At 32.2% G+C, this 22,277-nt stretch overlaps 1 pseudogene; it reads right to left on the bottom strand.

Annotated features, from left to right (window-relative positions):
- The window catches only part of LOC101671995, a 34,896-nt pseudogene extending 15,556 nt beyond the window's left edge, over positions 1-19,340 (bottom strand).
- Positions 19,341-22,277: the final 2,937 nt, after the last annotated feature.

The raw sequence follows: 22,277 nt of genomic DNA, 5'->3' as shown, positions 1-22,277 counted from the left end.
ACTCAATCATTCTAGCATCTTAGCTGAGCCTAAGAAGATTCCAGCACGAGCTGGGGCCTTCATTCAACTTCAGAAAAAACTTTAACTGAAGCGCCCAAAAGAACTGCCAAGTTGAACCCATCAACCAACAAAGCAGATAATAAAATGAATGACGTGTTAATCCACTAAGTTTATATAAAACTAGATACAAAAATAGATAAAAATACATAAAACACATAAAGGAGAGTTATGTAAAATATTAGATAAAATATATATATAAATAGATAGCTGTGTCTTTTTATCTGCTGAGATAGTAAATAGAAGTGTCTGCATTTATATTTTATTTCTGAGCATACATCAACACTCTTCCCTGACCCTAACTTATCCTGCATAATAGATAACATTTTCATCATGGTGGTCAAAATTTTCAGTATTAAAGTGAAATTCAGTCATAAATAATGCCTCTAATCTCCACCGAGTATGCTGAGCCTTTGAGATTCATGCAAAACCAGTTCAATAGGTTAGAGATTTGCTCTAAGGTCATTGCCCTTAGATATTAATGCATAAAAGGTTTAAGGTTTTACAGCTTCTTGAACATAAAGAGCTTTTTTATTTCTTTCCCCATCAAAAACTATTTCTTTAGCATATGTTTTAAAAGTGTGAAATATTTGGAACATTTCAAAGCTTTTAATTAATCTAGTTTCAAATTTTCCTCCAAATGTTTATCATTAATGCTAAACACTGAAACAAGGATGGAAAAGAGGTATTATTTTGTTCCATTATTTTGTTTCTCCAATAACAGACATTGTTAACTAACCATGGTATTGTTTTCCATGGAGCTCAGATATGACTGTAGAAACCTTCATAACATATTTCTCAAAGCAACTACTATTAGTATATTGGATTCAGTATTGTAATATAAAACATATTTGCCATACTTATACCAAAGATATTTCCACTGATATCAGAAAAAAGAAAATTATGTATGTTTCAACAGTATTATCTCATACTGTTCTTGAAATACCAGCAAATGCAACAGAGTAAAAATTATCACGAGACAAAGAGAATGCTAAAGAATCAAAACTTAGAGGCAATATGATTGTATACTTTGTACTCCAATATGTTAATTGAGAAAAAATGAAATTTGGGAAGGAATTCAAGTTAGAAGACACCATGCAAATAAATCTTTAGATACCAACAGTTTCCTATATTCCTTTAATAAAAAGAAGTATATTAAAATGATCTCAATTTATAAAAATACTAACAGGAAATGGATAAGAACCAAGGAAGAAAAATTTTAAATTTTATTCTGAGATATAGAAGAACAGAATGAAGTAAAAGCATATTAAAGAGCTAGATGGAAAGATCAATATCACAAAAATAATAATACTTCAAATCAGTTTATTATATTAATGTGATTATCATAAAGTAATAATGAAAATTATTTTTAGTACCTAAAACATAATTCAAATTAAGTTCTGGGATAATCAAGAATTTTTAATGTTTTAACAAGCTACATAAATTAAGATTGTGTAATACAGACACAAAAACAGTCAGGCAGAGAAAAAAGCAGAATAGAAAATCTGAAAACAAAGCCAAGGATAATGAACATGGCAGTTCATATTTATAGGGAAAGTATGGATTATCTCACAGTTGGTACAGGGATAACCAGTTAAGTACTAGAAAAATAAAGTTATATTTATACTAACATTATGTACAAAAACAATGCCACTTGAAATCTATGTAAAAGAAACAAAGCCCCATGAAAAACAGACATTTCTTTGTATGGGAAAATGTATAGATGGTCTTAAGGTGATCTCAAAAATTTATAAGTAAAAGCAGAGGAAAACATTTAGATATTTTATTTCTGAAGTAAGCACACCTTCTTAAGTCTACTAGCTCTCAACAACTCCCCTTTCTCTTTTAAGTACCTCTTTCTGTGCTAGGTTCACAGAGATGGGAACCTAATCATCATATTGAATAAGCATGCTGTATTTTGTTGTTGTTTCTGTCAGTTTCTAGAATAATGCTCTGCAAATATAGATACTTGATGGATATTTGTTAATTAAGGTCTGTCTAAGCAGGATTGTGCATCTTATTTCTCCCAGGAATCTAGAAATTCAACTTGGAACATGTAAAGAAAATGATAAGATGTCATATACTTCTCTGAAAACACAAGAGGCACTTAATCCCCAGAAGTAAGGAAAACATAGAGAGAAGATTCAGAGTCCAGATGTTTAATATCCCAAAGTGGAGAAATTATCAAAAAACTATAGTGCATTCATACAATATATAACTCTGCATTCAATAAAGAACACATTTTCAAATCATACTTAAGAACAAGGTAGAAAAAGTACACTATATGAAAGCTAAGGACAAAAGACTACAGTAACATTTACTTTTTGAACAAAAATAAAATCTTCAATTTTTTACCATTATTAATCTACTAGATAAAAGTTCAAAATAGTAATAGTAACAACGTACTTCTGATTATAGAATAAGAATAGGTGAGATGAATGACAGAAATTTTTTAAAGGATAGGAGGGAGTAATTGGGAATATTTTTACAAAATAACTGTACTATTAGTGAAATACTAGTGTTAATTGAAAATGGATTTTTTTTAATGACTCATTTAGTAACTCCAAATTTTAGTTTTATCCCATCCTAAAGTAATACATGGCTCTACCTCACAGTTTTCATAAAACCATGTACAAGAATGTGTTATTTTAAGCTATAACTGTTCTGTCAATTTAAGTTCTTCTTATCAATTGATATAGTAATATACATAGTCAGCACCTAGATTCATTTTTTAAAACATTTACTACCCCCTTCACCCATTCTCCACCCCCAACACACTCTAATTCCTGCCTCTGGCAACTATCAATCTTTTTTGTTATCTATTAAGCTTTTTTATTTTTTTAAGATTTTATTTATTTATTTGACAGACAGAGATCACAAGTAGGCAGAGAGGCAGGCAGAGAGAGAGAAAGGAAAGCAGGCTCTCTGCTGAGCAAAGATCCTGATGCGGGGCTTGATCCGAGGACCCTGGGATCATGACCCGAGCTGAAGGCAGTGGCTTAACCCACTGAGCCACCCACGTGCTTTTTTTTTTTTTTTTAAGATTTTATTTTTTTATTCAAGGGCTAAGTTCTTTTCTTTCAGAGGGCTGATTAGAATTCCATATACTCCCACCTACCTAACGTTCAATTAGAATACATCACCTATGGCAGAAAATGTCTTTAAAATATAATATTAAATTAAAAACTCTTGCAAAGTTATCTGAAAAAAGAATCACCTAGATTTTTATGGCTATTTTTCCTAATCATTTCCCAAAATTAATGCTATAGGATTTTTAAAACAAAGTTTTCTTAAAACACCTCATTGAGCTTTCATAGAAATCATTCCTTATTTTCACAGATATATTTTAGTTTTTCCATAATAGTTAATGAAACCATATATTTGTATTAAGAAGTGTAATAAAAAAATAACACCTACTCTGTAATCAAACTTAACTAGTTTTGTATACTTTTATAACTCAACTGGTGGAATAGAAATGTCCAGGTTAGTGAAAAGTAGCCCACTAGCCATGAGTGTTTGGTGTTTGGCATAGCAGAGAAGTCTTTATGTGTAGTAACTGATAGAATCAGTTAACCTTTCTCTCAGGTAAGGGCAGAACTGAAAGAAAAACTATACACTGTGAAGCTATATTCGGTTTATGGCCTATCAAATGTACCCAGTTCGGGTATGCAGAGTTTTAAATATGTGTAACACTAAGTTACTGAATAAACTCAGTAGAGTACAAACAAGAAGTTGCTTTATTCCTAGCTTTTTCTTTTTTTTTTTTTTTAAGATTTTATTAATTTATTTGACAGAGAGATCACAAGTAGGCAGAGAGGCAGGCAGAGAGAGAGGAAGAAGCAGGCTCCCCATGGAGCAGAGAGCCTGATGTGGGGCTTGATCCCAGGACCCTGGGATCATGACCTGAGCTGAAGGCAGAGGCCTTAACCCACTAACCCAGGCGCCCCTATTCCTAGCTTTTTAAAAATTTTATATCCTAAAAATAATGTACATACAAAAATATATAAAACATAATTGCACAATTTCACAAATATTATAAAGAGAAACCCATATAACCATCACCTGGGGCAAGAAATTCCTAGCTTATCTTACCAATCACAAGACCTCCTGTCCCACAAAGGTAACCACTGCCCTTTCATGATCACCATTTGTTTTCTTTAGTTTTTACAACTTTTTATGACTAATTTTCCTTTATTAAGAAACATAGTTTACTTTTGCTTGTTTTTAAAATTTATAAACATGGAATCTGTCCTCCTTTTTTCTTTAACTATATATGTGTTAGGTATAACCAGATGGTTGCATGTAGTGCCAGAGCCCTATCTTTTCTTAATATTCTCTCCAGTAAATATATATATATATATACATATACATAATAAATATGTATATATAAATATACATACATATATATATACATATATATATACATAAATAAATATGTATATATATATATATATACACACACTTAGTGATTATTATCCTTATATTTGGTACTATGGTCACAACATGGAATAGAAGTCCCCTTCAACATTTGGTTTCATCTGCCTCTTTAAGTGTGTTCAAATACATATAAAGAGACACACTAGTTAAACAAAATAAACCTTAAGATTCTGTGAATGTACTTACCGTCTCATTTCAATCATTTGTAACTAAATTTTGAAATATAAATTGTTTGGTGTTCATAGCAACATAATAATTCAGTAATAAGTAACTGAAGAATAACATTACATGGCAAATAGGCAACTATTTGCCTATTTCAATTATTCAATTAACTATTCAATTATTCAACTATTCAATTACTATTCAGTTATTTCAATAAGCAATGTAGGGTCTAGAAGGAAGAATAAAAGCATTAATATAACCTTGATATTAATGTTAACTTTCTTGGCTTTTGTAGCTCAGGTGTACTCATATCTCCAATTATTTTGAAGATTTTACTTTCTCACTATAAACTAACACACTAAAAGCAAAAAAATAAAAAAGTTTACTTTTTGTTTTTAGTCTTAAGATTAAAAATTCACTAATGTTAAACTATAGATAAAATCATAATATTAATTAATATTGGAACTTCTACAACAATACTTATAAATGTTTCTGATTTTTAATTTCACATATTAGAAGCTTTTTTGAAATATGCACCATTATTGAGAGTTATTTAATAAAGTTATTTGCCTAAAGATTTTATAAGCCAAGCTTGAATTTAACCTTTACTTAATTATAAAATATTTAAGTGTTCTATATTTAATGTTATGACAAGCATATATAATTCTGAGTTTAAAACCCATCAAACTTCAATGTAGATCGCTGACCCCTTAATTTATGTCAGAGATGAAATTAATATTAATACAATCTATTGAGGATTTTTATGCTAATATACTCCTATTAATATTTATTAGTTACCTAAATTGAAGGATTATCTCATTAATTGGCTACCTCTGTAGTATACAGCAACTAGTTTCATCTACTGACCCAAGTTATCCAAATAGAAAAAAATATATATCTTAAAGTCTTTCTCTAAACTATATCTCTACACTCTAAGTATTTCTTGATAACTTATTATATACTAGTTTTGGTGAAATTACAAGTTTTTGAGATTGGAACTGGAGCAATTTAGCATATTCTGCTTGAATTCCACAATCAACAATTGATACGAACCTAGAAAGTTAATTTTAAAAAATGCATTATAAGCTGCTTAATGAAGTGCAAAAATGGCAGGTTTAGAGAATCTTTAATTTCAAAACTAAAGTACTCCAGAACTTTAGAATCACTCCACTTTCACCTCACTTATAGCTCTCATTTTCAAAAGTAGTTTAATAAGGCAGTCCCTGCATTTCTCAGGAAAATGAAATAGTGTCTAATCAGTTATTTTGAAAAAAAGTGATTATAATTACATCAGGATAAAATGGCTCTCCAGGAAGTAAATTTTGAAATGATTGCAACTGAACACATTTGAAATTATCATTTTTACTAAATCTAAGAAATAGAGCTTCTTAGGCACGGGTAAGTCACATAGAATGATTAGCTCTAAGTTGTGGAATTTTCCTAGTTAGAGTACAATTTATCATTTTGCAAAACTAAGGGAAGGTGATTATGCTTACTTATTACGCACTGCACAAATACATATTTGCCCCCACAACAGAAGTACTAAAGTAATTTACACAAATAAATCATATGAGAACTTAAAACAAGAAGAAAATACATGAAAAAAAATGGCACACTTACGTGAAAATAAATTGGGAAATAATTATACCCGAGATTACACTGATGTGAGTCAGAGTTTCAGGATTTTTTAATATTGTTCAGTTTTTTAGCAGGTAATCTTTCGCTATTTGGTTGAAACTTATTTTTCTACATTTGTTGAATGTACCCTCATCCTATATTCCATAAAGCTTCAAATAAATTTATGTACACTGTACATATTACCCACCATTCCTCAATACCATGGAGGTTTGCTACTTTACATATTCTCCACTGCACAATATAGTACTGTTCAAGATGGCAAAAAATGCAAATGACTATGATCTACCTGTTAAAAGACTATTAAACACTGTGATATTACTTCCTTAAGTTATTAAAATAGAAACATGTTCACGATGTTTGATAATTTAAAAATAGCTCAAGGAATGTGTTAACTATTATCCTAATTTGGTGTGTATTAGAGAATACATCAGAATATACAGACACTACAAGATTAGAAATTTTTGGAAGAAAATTGTATTTTTTGTTTATAATTTTCTGTACTGTTGACTTGTTAATAACACATTTTAGTTTTAAAATAAAAAATAAAACTAACTTAATTTTAAAAATTTCTCAGACAGGTATTTTTAATTATATTTACTGGTATATTGATTAAAACAGTTAAGTTTTATCAAAAAGGTTATTTTAATATAAATGAAAATTATATATAACATGTTTTATAGAGGCTTCAAATCCATTTGCTTTCAGACTTTCTTAAAGAACAAAAATACTTTAAATTTTGTATCTGTATTTGCATATCTTGTAAGAAATCCCTTCTCTCTTAATTTTTATTGGTTTGCTTTTTTATTCTGAAATTTTTTCATGCTTTCCCTCTATAAAACTGATTGATTTTATGGCTCTATTTTTTTTCTTTCATAGATAAGAAGTAAATTTCCTGCACTCAGTTTTTAAAATGATTTTGTTATAATTTCTCTTTTTTTTCTGGCATAAATCTACGTAACGGGGCAAATCTTAGAGATGGATTCACTAACTCTGAAATGTTCTACACATTATTAAAATTGGTTGTATTAATTATAATAAAATTTAAAAATCAATACTTACTGAGTCAAAATTACAAGTTAATAAAGTACAAATTCTATAACAAATACACATTAAGTAAGCAAAACTTCTGACAGTAAACCTATAAAAAATTACAGCAAGGAGAGCCCTGAAGTAAGTATCATTCATAGGAAATAACAGGAAACCATTCTAATTAAGTAAAGTTCTATATGCTATCTACTGAAAAGCAGACTACCAGAAAATTCAACTTTATGGTGAAAATTTGCAGATTATACATTTCCCTAACAGAATTGTACTTTACTGGATATTGTTTATATGATAAATATTTATAAATAATTATTCATCTTCTATGTATTTGGTCCAAAATTTTTGTTTGTTAATCTCTTGATTCAAATTCTCAATATGTTCTGTTGAAATGTAACAACCTGTAGTTTGAACTACAATTTGGGAAAGGCTTATGATTTGTGATCTTTAATTTTTGCCTTCAACATAAACTTTAAATTGATGATATATTCTTAGGTATTTTGCAATTCTTTTCTACACAATTTGCTTCATCTCTCCTTCTCTTCCTGTTATTTGTACACTTGTCATCTCATTCGGTTCACCTCTTTGAGTTTTTTGTTTCTATTTGTAGAAATCATATCTTTTTGCATTCTATTGAGGATGGGAATAGTTTAAGGGAATATTCTACTGGATGCTACAGTAGGTAAGTTTTAGAAGTATGCTTTTGCATAAAGGTCTTAAGGTATTTTTCATTTCCCATTGTTGCAATTTTTAATGGCCTATTTTTATTTATTTATTTATTTTCTTACTCAAAGCCAGTATATGACGAAAGGCAGGGGTGTGGTTTGACTTTGATGTCCCTCTGAATCTCTTTCATAGATCTGGAATTAAAAACATATTAATGAAACTGCTTACTTTTCAATTCCAATTTAGAATGGGCTTTTACCAAAGGCAGTTATGTTATTTCCTAGCAGTGAGTTCAGAATTTCTGTATTTTGGAGCAATTATTTGAAAATTCTCAAATTCTCGTATTTGTTTAGGATGTTTTATTTCTCTTTCACTGCTTAAAAAGTAATCTACTTCACATAATGCAACTATTAACATTCCAGCTTTGTTTTTGGAGATCTGCATTACTTAAGTGAGTGTGGAGAAAAAGGTAGTGAAGACAAAAAGAACACTTCGGTTTTCTCAAAGAAGTAACAGCCTCGGACTACAGTGAAGGCCTAGAAATGATCTGTTCTGCTCAAATCTTGAATTTATAATGCAGGGAAGAGCAAAGGTAAGAATGAGGATAGGTGGGGTGGGGGAGCAGATCTGGTAGAAATAACAATAATTTTTTAGCAAGGCATTTTCTCTTTTTCGGGAGGTTCCAAGATAGAGGGCTTTCTGCCTGATTCTATCAGTCCCTTTTTAGCAATTGATTCAGAAACAGGTTTTACAACCGTTTCATGTCTTTATAAGTATTTAAGGGGATACTTGGCAAATCAGAAACTATTAGGGACTACTAGTCTTTTAAAAAAGCATTTCAGAAGTTTCAGAAGTTTCAGAAGTTTCAGAATTATTGTAAAGAGAGCACACAGAGTTGCTGTATGCTCCACATCCAGTAGTCCCATCAATTACATCTTTCATAGGATGGTACATTAGTTACAGTTAATTAACAAAAATTAATACTTTATTTTTTTAAAAGATTTTATTTATTTATTTGAGAGAGAATGAGTGAGAGAGAGCATGAGAGAGGAGAAGGTCAGAGGAAGAAGCAGACTTCCCAAGGAGCTGGGAGCCCGATTCAGGACTTGATCCTGGAGGTCCAGCATCATGACCTGAACCCAAGGCAGTCGCTCAATCAACTGAGCCACCAAGGCGCCCCAAATTAATACTTTATTATTAACAAAAGTTTGCATTTTACTCAGATTTCCTTGGATTTTCATTAATGTCATTTTTATGTCCTAGAATCTCATCCAGGAAATCGTATTTCTTTGTCATGTCTCCTAAACCTCCTCTTAGCTGTGATAGTATCTCAGATTTTCCTTGTCTGTCTTTCTTTTCTCTTCTCTTCTCTCTTCTCTTCTCTTCTCTTTTCTTTCTTTCTTTCTTTCTTTCTTTCTTTCTTTCTTTCTTTCTTTCTTTCTTTCTTTCTTTCCTTCTTTCAAATGACCTTGACAGTTCTAAGGAGTACTCGTCAGGTAATTTGTAAACATGTCTTGCATTGAGTTTTGTCTGCTATTCGTCTCATGATTAGACTGGAGTAATGTTTTGGGAAAGAAGATCACAGAGATCGAGTGCCATCCTCATCACATGTCAAGAGTGTCAATATGACTTTCGCTGTTGATGTTAACCTTGATCACCTGGTCTGACTAGTACTCACATTTCTCTCTTGTCAGATTTACAGCTAATTTCCCCTCTCCCTTTTCATCCTGTATTCTTTGGAAGAAAGTCATTATTCCCACTTAAAAAGTAAGAAATTATACTTCACCTCCTTAAGAATGGAATACCTACATAGATTATTTAGAAAGTTTCTGCATGGGAGATTGGTCTTCTCCATTTATCTACTTATGTCAGTAAGGACTCATGGATATTTATTTTAAATTTTCAGTTTAAAATTCAATACCATTTTTCTTATTTACTGTTTAGATTGGTCCAGCTTTTCCTTTGGGAGCTCTTTCAGTTGGCTCTTGGATACCACTGACACATGCTCATTGTAACTATTATTTTTAGTGCATTCTTACTTTCTGTCACTACCAGATGCTGCAGGCTCATCTTGTGTAATTCCTGCCCCACTATCCATTGTAAAATCAATGATTTCTCTAAGGGGCCCTTGGAGAATATGTTGGAGTATAGTGTTTGAATCCAAGATCCAGATTCTGTGTATGTTCATTGTTTTGAAACATCCTGCATTCCATCCTGAGATTCCCCAACCTTCTTTTCTTTTTAATGGTGATTTTTAAAAAAATTTTACTTATTTATTTGACAGAGAGGAAGAGAGCAGAGAAGAGGCCGTGGCAGACAGAGGGAAAGGGAGAAGCAGGTTGTGGGGCTCAATCCCAGGACCTTGGGGTCCAGACCTGAGCTGAAGGCAGCCACTTAACTGACTAAGCCACCCAGGTGCTCCAAGACTCACAGTATTTTTATTGATTTTTAAAATTTACACACATCAAGGTTTATTTAAAGTTGTAAAATTACGTGTAAAGTTCTATGGTTCTTGACAAGTGTCTAATGTCTTGTAATCACTACTACAGTATCATACAGTATGATTTCACCATTTAAAAATCCCTGGGCTTTACCTCTTCAGCCTCCTTACCACCTCTAACTCCCTGGAAATAAGTCTCATATCTCTTTTACTCCTCTATTTCTTCCTTACTGATTTATTTTGCGTTAAATGAGTATATTCTGATGTAGCATTCTAAATCTGTAGTGATTTTTCACTGAATCTTTTGAGTCCTTATTGGTTGCTATAGGGTTTATCATATATAATTTAACTTAGCAGAATCAGCTTCAGGTCTATATAGTTCAGATATGCTATTTATTTAGTCAGTTGTGGCAGTTTCATGTTTTTAGGAATTTCATCTATGTTATCTAATGTGTTGTCATAAAATCTATTTTTTGTTTCAGTTAGGCCTGTAGTGATATTCTTTCATTCCTGGTTTGTAATTATGATTGAATCATTAATAGAAGGCAAGTTTGAGTTAATATTGATTTTTTTTTTCCTGCAAATGTCTTAAAGATGTAAACTAGGATTACTGAATGATGGGGCAACAAGCAGTGTATTGGTTAGACTCTGCTTTCAACACTGAGAGGCAAGCATCAGTTGTCTGAGCCAGGTTAAAAAAATGCTCTTTTCAATGAATTAATACTGAAAACCTCTATTTTACTATAAAATTAGAGTCAGGTAAAGCAACATTGTTATATCTCTAAGGCAAATATTAAGAAATATTATTGATACTTAGGTAATGAATTTTTAATAAAATGATAATAACTGCTTTCTAACAAATGAAATCATTTAAAAATCATTGTATCTATGACTTCTGCTGCAATGAATTACAATGAATTTTATCAGAGTATCCAAGGTAGAGAAATAAACATAAAGAAAATGTAACCTTCTTCAAAGCTTCAAGAAAAATGTGAGGTTTTGTGAAGATGTATACATGCCTCTCCACATACATGGATACACACACACACACACACACACACCCTCTGACTAAGTAGTTAGCTTGGCAGAGCTGCTGGTAGAAGTAGTTGTGATGTGTTCCACCTATCTGTGTCTCTCTGATTTGCTTGTCTTAGGGTTGCAAAATGGCCTAGAGTTGGAATATTTAACACAGATGTCAGAAAGCACAAAGAACTTAAAGGTGGTGGCACAGACAGAGTGAATATGTTACCTTAAGTATACAAAACAGGATTACATTAGATTATCCAGATTCTTTTAAAAGTTACCAATTTTATTAGAGATACAAAGAATATTTTTGGAAGATAAAGATTATAAGGAGTATTATGGATATCTAGTCCATTTCTTGACTGCAATCAGAAACAGTTGGAAATATTATTTAAACTGAAAGTTAATTTAGTTTATATAAGCAATTTTAATATTGTAGAGAATGAACAAAGTCAAAATCAATGTCATTGCAAGGTCAGAGTTGTTTTAGATCAGGTACCAACTGCTTCTGTACACAAAAATAACTAATAACATGTGATGTTCCAACCACCAGAGATTCTACCACAAAGCATTTAAAATTGTATGTTTAGTTATCCCCTAGACTGGAGTGACTAAAAATTGATGTTAATATCCCTATTTAATATTCCCTCTTTAAAAGCTAAGAGTATAATATAACTTAGCAGAATCAAGTACTACAAGTTAAGAATTATGAGTTAGGAAAGCAAATAGCACATCATTTTCTATATGGAATTAAATCAACTAGTTAAAGTAGAAGTCTAAATGAAAAGATAAGGTCAAACTATAAAAGGGGAAAAGCATGGTATCTATAATCAATTTGATCCAGATTCAGTAAGCTTTAGTTTCTCTACCTGTAAAATTGTATAATAATAACTACCTTATGGTTATTACAAGGACCAAATCAGGTATTTGCTAAGTCCCTAGCATCTAATATTCAGTGTATGAAACATATCATTGTTTTTTCAAACTACCTAATATTCCAGTTCTTTCTTTATAATGATGATGATGATACTGATGATGATGACAATGGCAATACTGTAATGCACCTTAACATTTACTGAGTGCTATTATACATCTTATACTACTAATTATATACATGACATACACTATTGGTATTATATACCAGATGGAGGGGAAAGTGATTCTTTTATTACACATCATTGTAATACCTTACTTTATAAGTAAGGAAATTTAAGTTCCAAAAAGCTAAGTAAGTCACCTAAGGTAATGCAGCTAGTAAGAAGTAAAGCCAAAATGTGAACCGAGGCAGACTGACAACCACTTATAGCCTCTCTTTGAAGGGCATGCAATAGAGAATGCTTTATAATAACCATTGTCCTAGAAATACAAACTTAAAATATGGTGGTTCTATGCACTGTTATACTCCATATATGCCACAATAAAGAAACAGAATTTGTGAATTAAGTTAATGTGTAAATTAAATCAATTCAATCATACCTCTGAGAATCTGAAAAGGCCAATTACATCTTTTCTATGTGGTATGACAAGTATATCAGCAGCTTAAATCACACTGTTTTATTAATTAATTAATTAATTAATTATGAGCAGAGTTGGTATGTACCATTAAGATAATGCATAGTACTAACAACCCCATCCCCACCTCTTACCTTGAAAAAATATCTATAGGTGTTTAAAATGTATTAATAATTTCCTATATCCTATTATTCAGATTATGAACTTTGCCAATGTCATTGTGCATTATGAAATTAAAGTGCTATTGGGTGACACTCTAAAAGAGATGTACACTTGATATGGATTACCACCAATTATATTTAGTATACACTCATTCTTTTTTTATGTTACCTTGGCAGTTCCACAATACAGTTAAAATGCCCCTAAGGAAAAAAAAAATCACTTTATTAATAAAAGGTAGACCACCTGATACTCTACTTTATGATGAAACCCACAATTATATTACGCTTCCATATACTGTGCACCTATAACTTCAGTGATACTAATATTATTGTGTACTTGACAGACTCTTCAACATATGTTTCCCTCGTCACTTGAATATGAGAAGTATTGGGGGCTTATGGTCTCCAGAAGTACTTTCTAAATTGTCTCTCTTGCTGCCACCTGATGTCCTACAATTTATTCTTGTTTCCAGTTCTCAGTTTACGTTTTTTTTTAAATTAATTTTTTATTTTTTATAAACATATATTTTTATCCCCAGGGGCACAGGTCTGTGATTCACCAGGTTTACACACTTCACAGCACTCACCAAAGCACATACCCTCCCCAATGTCCATAATCCCACCCCCTTCTCCCAAACCCCCTCCCCCCAGCAACCCTCAGTTTGTTTTGTGAGATTAAGAGTCACTTATGGTTTGTCTCCCTCCCAATCCCATCTTGTTTCATTGATTCTTCTCCTACCCCCTTAAGCCCCCATGTTGCATCACCACTTCCTCATATCAGGAAGATCATATGATAGTTGTCTTTCTCTGCTTGACTTATTTCGCTAAGCATGATACGCTCTAGTTCCATCCATGTTGTCGCAAATGGCAAGATTTCATTTCTTTTGATGGCTGCATAGTATTCCATTGTGTATATATACCACATCTTCTTGATCCATTCATCTGTTGATGGACATCTAGGTTCTTTCCATAGTTTGGCTATTGTGGACATTGCTACAACTTATACAGGAATTCAGTAAAGTGTCAGGATATAAAATCAATGCACAGAAATCAGTTGCATTTCTCTACACCAACAGCAAGACAGAAGAAAGAGAAATTAAGGAGTCAATCCCATTTACAATTGCACCCAAAACCATAAGATACCTAGGAATAAACCTAACCAAAGAGACACAGAATCTATACTCAGAAAACTATAAAGTACTCATGAAAGAAATTGAGGAAGACACAAAGAAATGGAAAAATGTTCCATGCTCCTGGATTGGAAGAATAAGTATTGTGAAAATGTCTATGCTACCTAAAGCAATCTACACATTTAATGCAATTCCTATCAAAGTACCATCCATCTTTTTCAAAGAAATGGAACAAATAATTCTAAAATTTATATGGAACCAGAAAAGACCTCGAATAGCCAAAGGGATATTGAAAAAGAAAGCCAACGTCGGAGGCATCACAATTCCGGACTTCAAGCTCTATTACAAAGCTGTCATCATCAAGACAGCATGGTACTGGCACAAAAACAGACCCATAGATCAATGGAACAGAATAGAGAGCCCAGAAATAGACCCTCAACTCTATGGTCAACTCATCTTCGACAAAGCAGGAAACAATGTCCAATGGAAAAAAGACAGCCTCTTCAATAAATGGTGCTGGGAAAATTGGATAGCCACATGCAGAAAAATGAAATTGGACCATTTCCTTACACTACACACAAAAATAGACTCAAAATGGATGAAGGACCTCAATGTGCGAAAGAAATCCATCAAAATCCTTGAGGAGAACACGGGCAGCAACCTCTTCGACCTCTGCCGCAGCAACATCTTCCTAGGAACAACTCAGTTTACCTTTGACGTTAGTTCTTTTTGCAGTATCTTCAGTGACCTCAAGGCTAGCCTATCTGCATTTGATTCTCTGGCTTTCTTGTTCTCAATTCTATTGAGCTTCACCTCCAATCTTAAGTCATCTCCTCGTACAGTTTACTTGGTAAGTCATCATAACCTGTAAGTTTTCCATGAATTAATTCTTCAATACTACCTTAATATCTTACTATCCTACTATCTAACAATACTGTAAACTTTCAATTTGATTTCTGTTATTCCCTCCACTGATTCATCAAATCCTTTGAGAGAATGCTCTTTTTATCCTATGACAGTAACTTTTAAATAGAATTTCTACTTACTAAATCTTAACTAACATATTTCCTGGATTTTATGCTGGAATTTTTTTAAGTGCTTCAGGCACTTTGCTGTTTTTTGTTCTAAAATTTACTTCTCCTTAAATAAACAGAGCATTTTATGACTCTGATATCTTTCCAAAAGCAAGGGAAATGAGATTCTTTGCCAATATCAGAGTGCACCTGGTTACCATCAGACCCTACTGAATGTATGTTAGATTAAATGGTTAGTTGATATAAACTTACATTACCAGCTCAGTACTGTACCAACTCCAACGGATTTGGAGCCATAGATGGTCTTAACACAAGATATTTGATAAGGGTTCTATGCTTGATGATGGTTTTGTATGTAATATATAAGGAGTCAATTTTGCACATCCTGGAATTTCTGGACCAGGCATTACATCAGTTACAAATTCTGTCTATGCTTCACTTCATTTCCATTGTTATAGGATAGCAATACTGCCAAATCAAAGACAATCTCTTTACTGCTGTTTGCCTTAGATTAGCTGTTGCTGCATTACATTTAGCCTCCTAAGAAAAACTGTTTTTAAATGTTGGTGCTCTAGGCAGGTAATAGAGAACTTCTATTGGCTTACTGTCTCCTTCAGTACTTAGTCCTTACAATCTGGGACATTAATGAGGCTTTGTATATCTAGCATTTTCTCTCCTTCTTTAGAAGTAACTACAAGTCAGCACATTTTGTACTTTTATTTTCTATAAGTAAAAGATTCTGGCATATGGATGAATAGTCTTCTAAGTTTAAGGGTAATTTGTGATCTTCCTTGATTCTTATATTTCTGATATTAATTTCAATACTGATAGGGTATGGTAGGAATGAATTAGTTTCCTATCAATATTGTATGCAGAAGTTTCTTAAATATTTTGGTAAAGATAACCTTACAATTAATTCCAATTTCTACAATTATCTTTGCTTCTGACTTTAACAAAGAAGTAAATCCTGAAACAATCTATGGCTTACCAAGTTTAATTAAATGAAAATATTCATTGTGATGATATATTTGTTGAAAAGAACTAAAGTTCTTATTCAATAAATGTTTTTAATTTTTCACAATAAAATATCATTTCATTCAAGTGCTTTTTTCTAGCAGCCTTCAATTTTCATGTTGAATTTAGTCTAATGGCAACTAAGAATTGGCAAGAAAGCCCTGTAGCAATTCTGATATTTAAATTCAGATATACACATATATACAAGTATAATTAAATTAGGGAAACTGGAATAAGATGTGGATTGTATCAATATGAATATCCTGGTTGTGATCCTGCACTACATTTTTTCAATTTGTTACTACTAGGAGAAACTAGGTAAAGGATACATAGAATACTCTCTGTATTATTGCTTATAAGTGTATGGGGATTTATACATATAATTTATAGTTATCTTAAATAAAAAAAATTAAGTTTTAGAAGTCAAAATAAAACTTGTTCTAATATGAAAAAGTAACACTCATTTAAACTACAATTTTGTTTATAAAGATTTATATACATATATAAATATATAATGTTCTAGAAATGGCTCACTTTTATATCATCTTTTAATATCATTTCTGATATTCTAAACTAAGTACTAAACTTCCCAAAATGATTTCCCTTAAAATTAAGAAAAGATTTTTATTTCTATAAATAAATTCATAACATTTATAAATTTACAAATTTATAAATTTCTATTTTTATGTATTTGAAGACATAAAACTTGAAAACAGTGAGCTTGAATGTTATGAATCATATCCTTATTGGATCTAGAATAGTTTAGACTTGTTCTCTCTATTAAACTCATTCATAAATGTCTACTTATGAAGCTCAATGGCATTACTTTCACAGTTATTTCTATCTAGGTATTTTTTCTATTCTTAGCAACAAACATCATTGATTTCTCACATAATCCCTACTAAGATTATATGTTTCTATATTTTTTGATAAATTGTCAGCCATTAAATGAGGAATTTAAATAGATGAATGAGACTAGATTCTAAAAGTTAAAACTACCATAGCTTTAATAGTTCTCTTTGTGTATGTTTTAAAAGAGATCAATTATAGACATATTGACTATCTTACCAAATTAATACCAAATTAGATGTATTAGATTAATATTGATTACCACATGTATCCACCAAGAAATAAATACCAAAGTAGAACTGAATAATTTGCAGAGAGTATAATAAAGCATTCCTGTAGGGTGTAAAGAAATCATAAGGTATTGCAGTAATTTGGGCTGCAGTAGTGAGGCTGAGGCTCCCTGTTAGGCAGTAAAGACAGAAGGTAGGGCAGCCCCCTAACTGGAAAGCAGCCAGTCCTAGATGAGCTGCCAGAGAAGTGCCAGAGGCACATGAACTGTGATCTTATCCCCTTCCCCTTATTGACATTTTTTAATGGTGCTCCCCTTTGGCCAAATCCAATAGGGAGTCAGAAGACAAGAGAACCAGCCAATTCAATCAATGCAGGTCAGTTTTCTGGGGCAGTCAAATGAGAAAGATGAAGAATGAATCTTAAAGGGCAAATGAAAGATAGCATAGCATATTTTGTACATAAGGGAACAGTAATACCTTATTCTCTAGAGTTCTAAAGCCATCTGCTAATGACCATTTTAAACTTGTGTGCAATACTTAAAACAACAACAACAACAACAAAAAAAAACAAACTATACTAACCAGGTTGGGCAAATCCAATTTCAGTAAACTTGTGGTATCTAGTCTCCCTATCTTTCCCCTCTTGCCCAACACAATAAAATAATGCAATCATAGTATGTGCATAGAATGTTCCCAATTCACTGATTCAAGGAAACTTTGTTAAACACCTTCTATGTGCCTGGAATCATGTTAGGCATTGAAATACAAAGATGAATAGGCCTAGGTTTCTGAGTCCATATATCCTAACTATTACAGTATTTCAAATTCTTTCAGTTTCTGTATCTTCCCCTTCCCATGGCAGTCAATCTACTTTTATAAGGGTACCAGTCTACACCCTTGATCCATATATTGCACTTTTAATCTACTCCCTTTCTAAACTATGTTTGTATTAAGTACTGTCCTCTTGGCTATTTCGGCAAATTAGACAGTGACAGAGGAACGTGTAGAAACAAATTCATGTGGTAGACCGGTGAATTCCAGATAAATCTTTGTGTATTTTCTTTGAAGTCTAAAAATAAGAGAGAGTAGAAATCTAAGGTCTTCCTGATTTTGTCAATATAAGTAAGCTTCTCTGGGTCCTCCTTTCTACTTCTTTTAGTTTTTTCCTTTTCGGACTGCAGTCACTGCTTATGGTCACCCTATTTGTGTCACCTTTTCTCTATGTTTGTCCTTGTTATTTCTGTTATTTCCATGTAATTTTGTTATTTTTAAAGTCACTTATTCCTTCATGTGGCATTTGTTCAACTACTCATAGGGGTCCCAGAGAAACTAGCATAGAGATGGAAATCGTTTCTAGACAGTAGGAATTAGGTGGGGGTGCTGGCATCTAGTAATATCCCTTTCTATGAACCTGTCTATTGTGTGCAGGGGTACATAAACTGTTTTCTTAAAATATTTTATTTATTTATTTGACAGAGATCACGAGTAGGCAGAGAGAGAGAGGCAGAGAGCCCGACGTGGGGCTCGATCCCAGGACTCTGGGATCATGACCCCAGCCGAAGGCAGAAGCCTTAACCCACAGAGCCACCCCATAAACTGTTTTAATTGCAGCATCAGTAGGATAATTTCAGATGACAGAATTGATCATTTTGGACTTGTTAAGCCTACGAAATGAATTGGGAAGATGAGCTCTAAATTTTAATTTCCATGGTAATTTACCAGTCTGTTTATTATTCCTGCTGCCTTCGTTACTCACTGGCTATAGTGATTTTACTAAAATTCCGAATAAACACATTATACTTCTGCATAATCATATCCCCATCTTCTTCAGGGTAAAATCCAGACTGGTCACAGACAATCCTTCTAAACTCATTTCCTTGTTTGTCCCTAGATTTATGCATCATGATATACCAAATTAACTGTAAGATCCTATGATTTCCATCCATGTTCATAATCTTGTGACTTTTCACATGTCCTCTGGCTTAGCTAGAATATCTTCTCTAAGACCAGTTGCCTAAAACCAACATAAATTTCAAGGATGAGTTAAGCCTTCCCCGCTAAGAACAGCCTCTATTTTCTAAACATGTTGCAATGGCTTTTTCCTTTCATGTCCTCATTGTAGTCCACACATACATCTTTTTGCAATACTTCATCTTTCTGCACAGATCTTTGTATACCTTATACTACACTCTATACTACCTGTACAGAATTCTTTTGGCTTGGTTTCATTTTTTTTTCCTTAAAGATGGGAATTCTCTTTTTATCTTTGTGGCTCTCATAGAACCTTGAAATTACTAGGCACCAAATAAATATTTGCTGAATAATTATATTTGCTAGGAAGTTTCTGGAACATCCAGAAAAATGGTATCGATAAAAAGGATAATAATTCTGCCTCCCAATCACTATTCACAGGGAAATTATGTGCATAGTTTATATATTCCAGTTATTTTATTGAAAAATTAGCTGAGGTAGAAGAAGCATGAATAATTTAGATTCAATTATTCTAGCATATTATGCCTTCTCAAGGAAGGAAATGAAAGAGAATGTAGAAGAAACAAAGCAAACCTCATTGGGAATTTTGTATTGATTCTTCTTTTTGTATAAGATTATTAACATGACTATTTCATGTAGTTTATATAAAACTATATCTGGTCATAGAAAGAATAATAATTTAAACACAAAGTTTCACATCTTGTTCTAATTCTAAAAGCATAATGAAAGTCATAAATCAGTAATTTGCCAGCTATGAGATATATGCCCTTATTTCCCCTGTTAAAATATTTTCTGTCTCTTGCTTAAATTAATAACACCTGCTTTCAAAGCTCATAGAACTTCTATTTCAGAGATATTTCTAGTTTTCTCTTAAGAATTATAATGATTGGGAAAACGGATGTACAGCCATCAGATTAAGGAGCACAGTTCTCGAAGTAAAGTAGAAGAGTCTATTTTTATGAATAATTTTCCCATAGTTGATTCTTGGAGAAATCACAATAATGTCGAGCTAAAAATAGATAAAGATAAAAGAAATAATGTACAACTTTCTATGTTGAACTGTCTAATATAATTGTGGAATTATAAAAACTTGTTATAAATCATATTATCTATTCCCCACTATGTTCCACTATATCCCAAAGATGAATAGTGAATTAACTCAATAAAAATGTGAACAGTATATATAAAACATTAAGGAATAAAAGAAAATTAAATTATTTTTTACACCATCTTGGTAATGGAAACATAAAAGGCAAACTGCAGAGTGGGAGAAAATATCTGAAAATTCTTATTCAAAATACACAAATAACAAAAGGTAAAATTGACATGCTAATTTATAATTGGTTAAAAACCTTAAATAGACACTACACAAATGAGAATATTCACATGGACAATAAGTATATCCAAAAATGCTTAATATAATTATGCAGCTGAGAAATATAATTTAAAACCACAGTGAGATAAAACTATGTACCTGCACCCTGGTCTATATATCTAATCTTCAGTGTATATATAATCGTGAATATATACATTAGTAAAATTAATTCAGTTATATCTTTAAAATGCAGGCATTTTGGGGCACCAGGGTGTCAGAGTGGGTTAATCCTCTACCTTTGGCTCAGGTCATGTACTCCGGGTCCTGGGATGGAGTCCCTCATCGGGCTCTCTGCTCAGTGGGGAGCCTGCTTTCCCCTTTCTTTCTGCTTGCCTCTCTGTCTACTTGGATCTCTCTTTCTCTCTGTCAAGTAAATAAGTAAAATCTTAATAAATAAATAAATAAATAAATAAAATGCAGACATTTTAATAGTCAAAATTATACCTCAGTATAAAAAGGTAAAAGATGTAAATCAGAAGGACTTGGGTCATCAGAGAAATAAATGTATGCTGAAGATCTCGGACTCTCATTCTGGAAGGTTTTGTGATAATTTGTAGGGGGCAGCAAGCCATTTGTATTAAAATTCATTTTATTCATTTGCCCTTCAATGCCTCCCTTGTATTTTCCAGTTTTAAACAAAAGTTTTCCTTTTGATGTTAAGGAAGTGTGCTTGGGTACAGGTTGGGCATGGAATTAAAGGAAACAGAATGACAGTTTGGCAGATTGTCTTGAGCAAGGCAGGAAGAAAGCAAGTAGGACGGAAGGAAGGAAGGCACAAGGAGGAAATGGAGAGAAAGAGGGGAGGAAAAGAAAACAGAAAATGTTAACTTATTTATTCTTTCTACTTTGGCAAATTTATGTTAATGAGTGCTTTGAATTTGGACTTAATTGTCTATAATACATGGTTTGGACACAAAATCAAACTTAGTTACTACCTGTCTGTTTGGAGCTATGGGACATTCTGCACATTTGGTTCTCTATTTTGATACTAATATATCAATTTTATAATGTCCATGTTAATTCTAAGATCTGTTCACTATTTTTTTTTAAGATTTTTATTTATTTATTTATTTGAGAGAGAGAGGGAGAGCATGAACAGGGTGGGGGGCCAGAGAGAGAGAGGGAGAAGCAGACTCCCTGCTGAGCAGAGTGTCCAATGTGGGACTTTGATCCCTGGACCACCAAGGCACCCTTAAGATCTCTTCATTAATATAAGATTTGGGGATAAGAAAGTTATCCCCAAATATCTATATTTCATTAAAGAAAATAGAGCAGACTCTGTTTTAATGTCTAAGGTCTTCATATTTCATCTTTAGGCATATATTTAAACTAACAATAAAGTGAAATACAATTTAATAATTATTACACAAATAAAAATAAAAAGCAATGTTAGATAAACTTTAGAAAGTAAAATATTACCAAAACACCACATACTATATTTTATTCCTATCCTTTCTGATAGTTCACTAGTTGGACACTAAATGAGAATCAAAAACACACTGGACCACAAAAGAAC

Source organism: Mustela putorius, unplaced genomic scaffold (genome assembly GCF_011764305.1).
Source record: "Mustela putorius furo isolate JIRA1106 unplaced genomic scaffold, ASM1176430v1.1 tig00000580_pilon_pilon_pilon, whole genome shotgun sequence".
In the NCBI taxonomy this organism is placed as follows: domain Eukaryota; kingdom Metazoa; phylum Chordata; class Mammalia; order Carnivora; family Mustelidae; genus Mustela; species Mustela putorius.
This window is presented reverse-complemented; position numbering and strand designations above follow the sequence as displayed.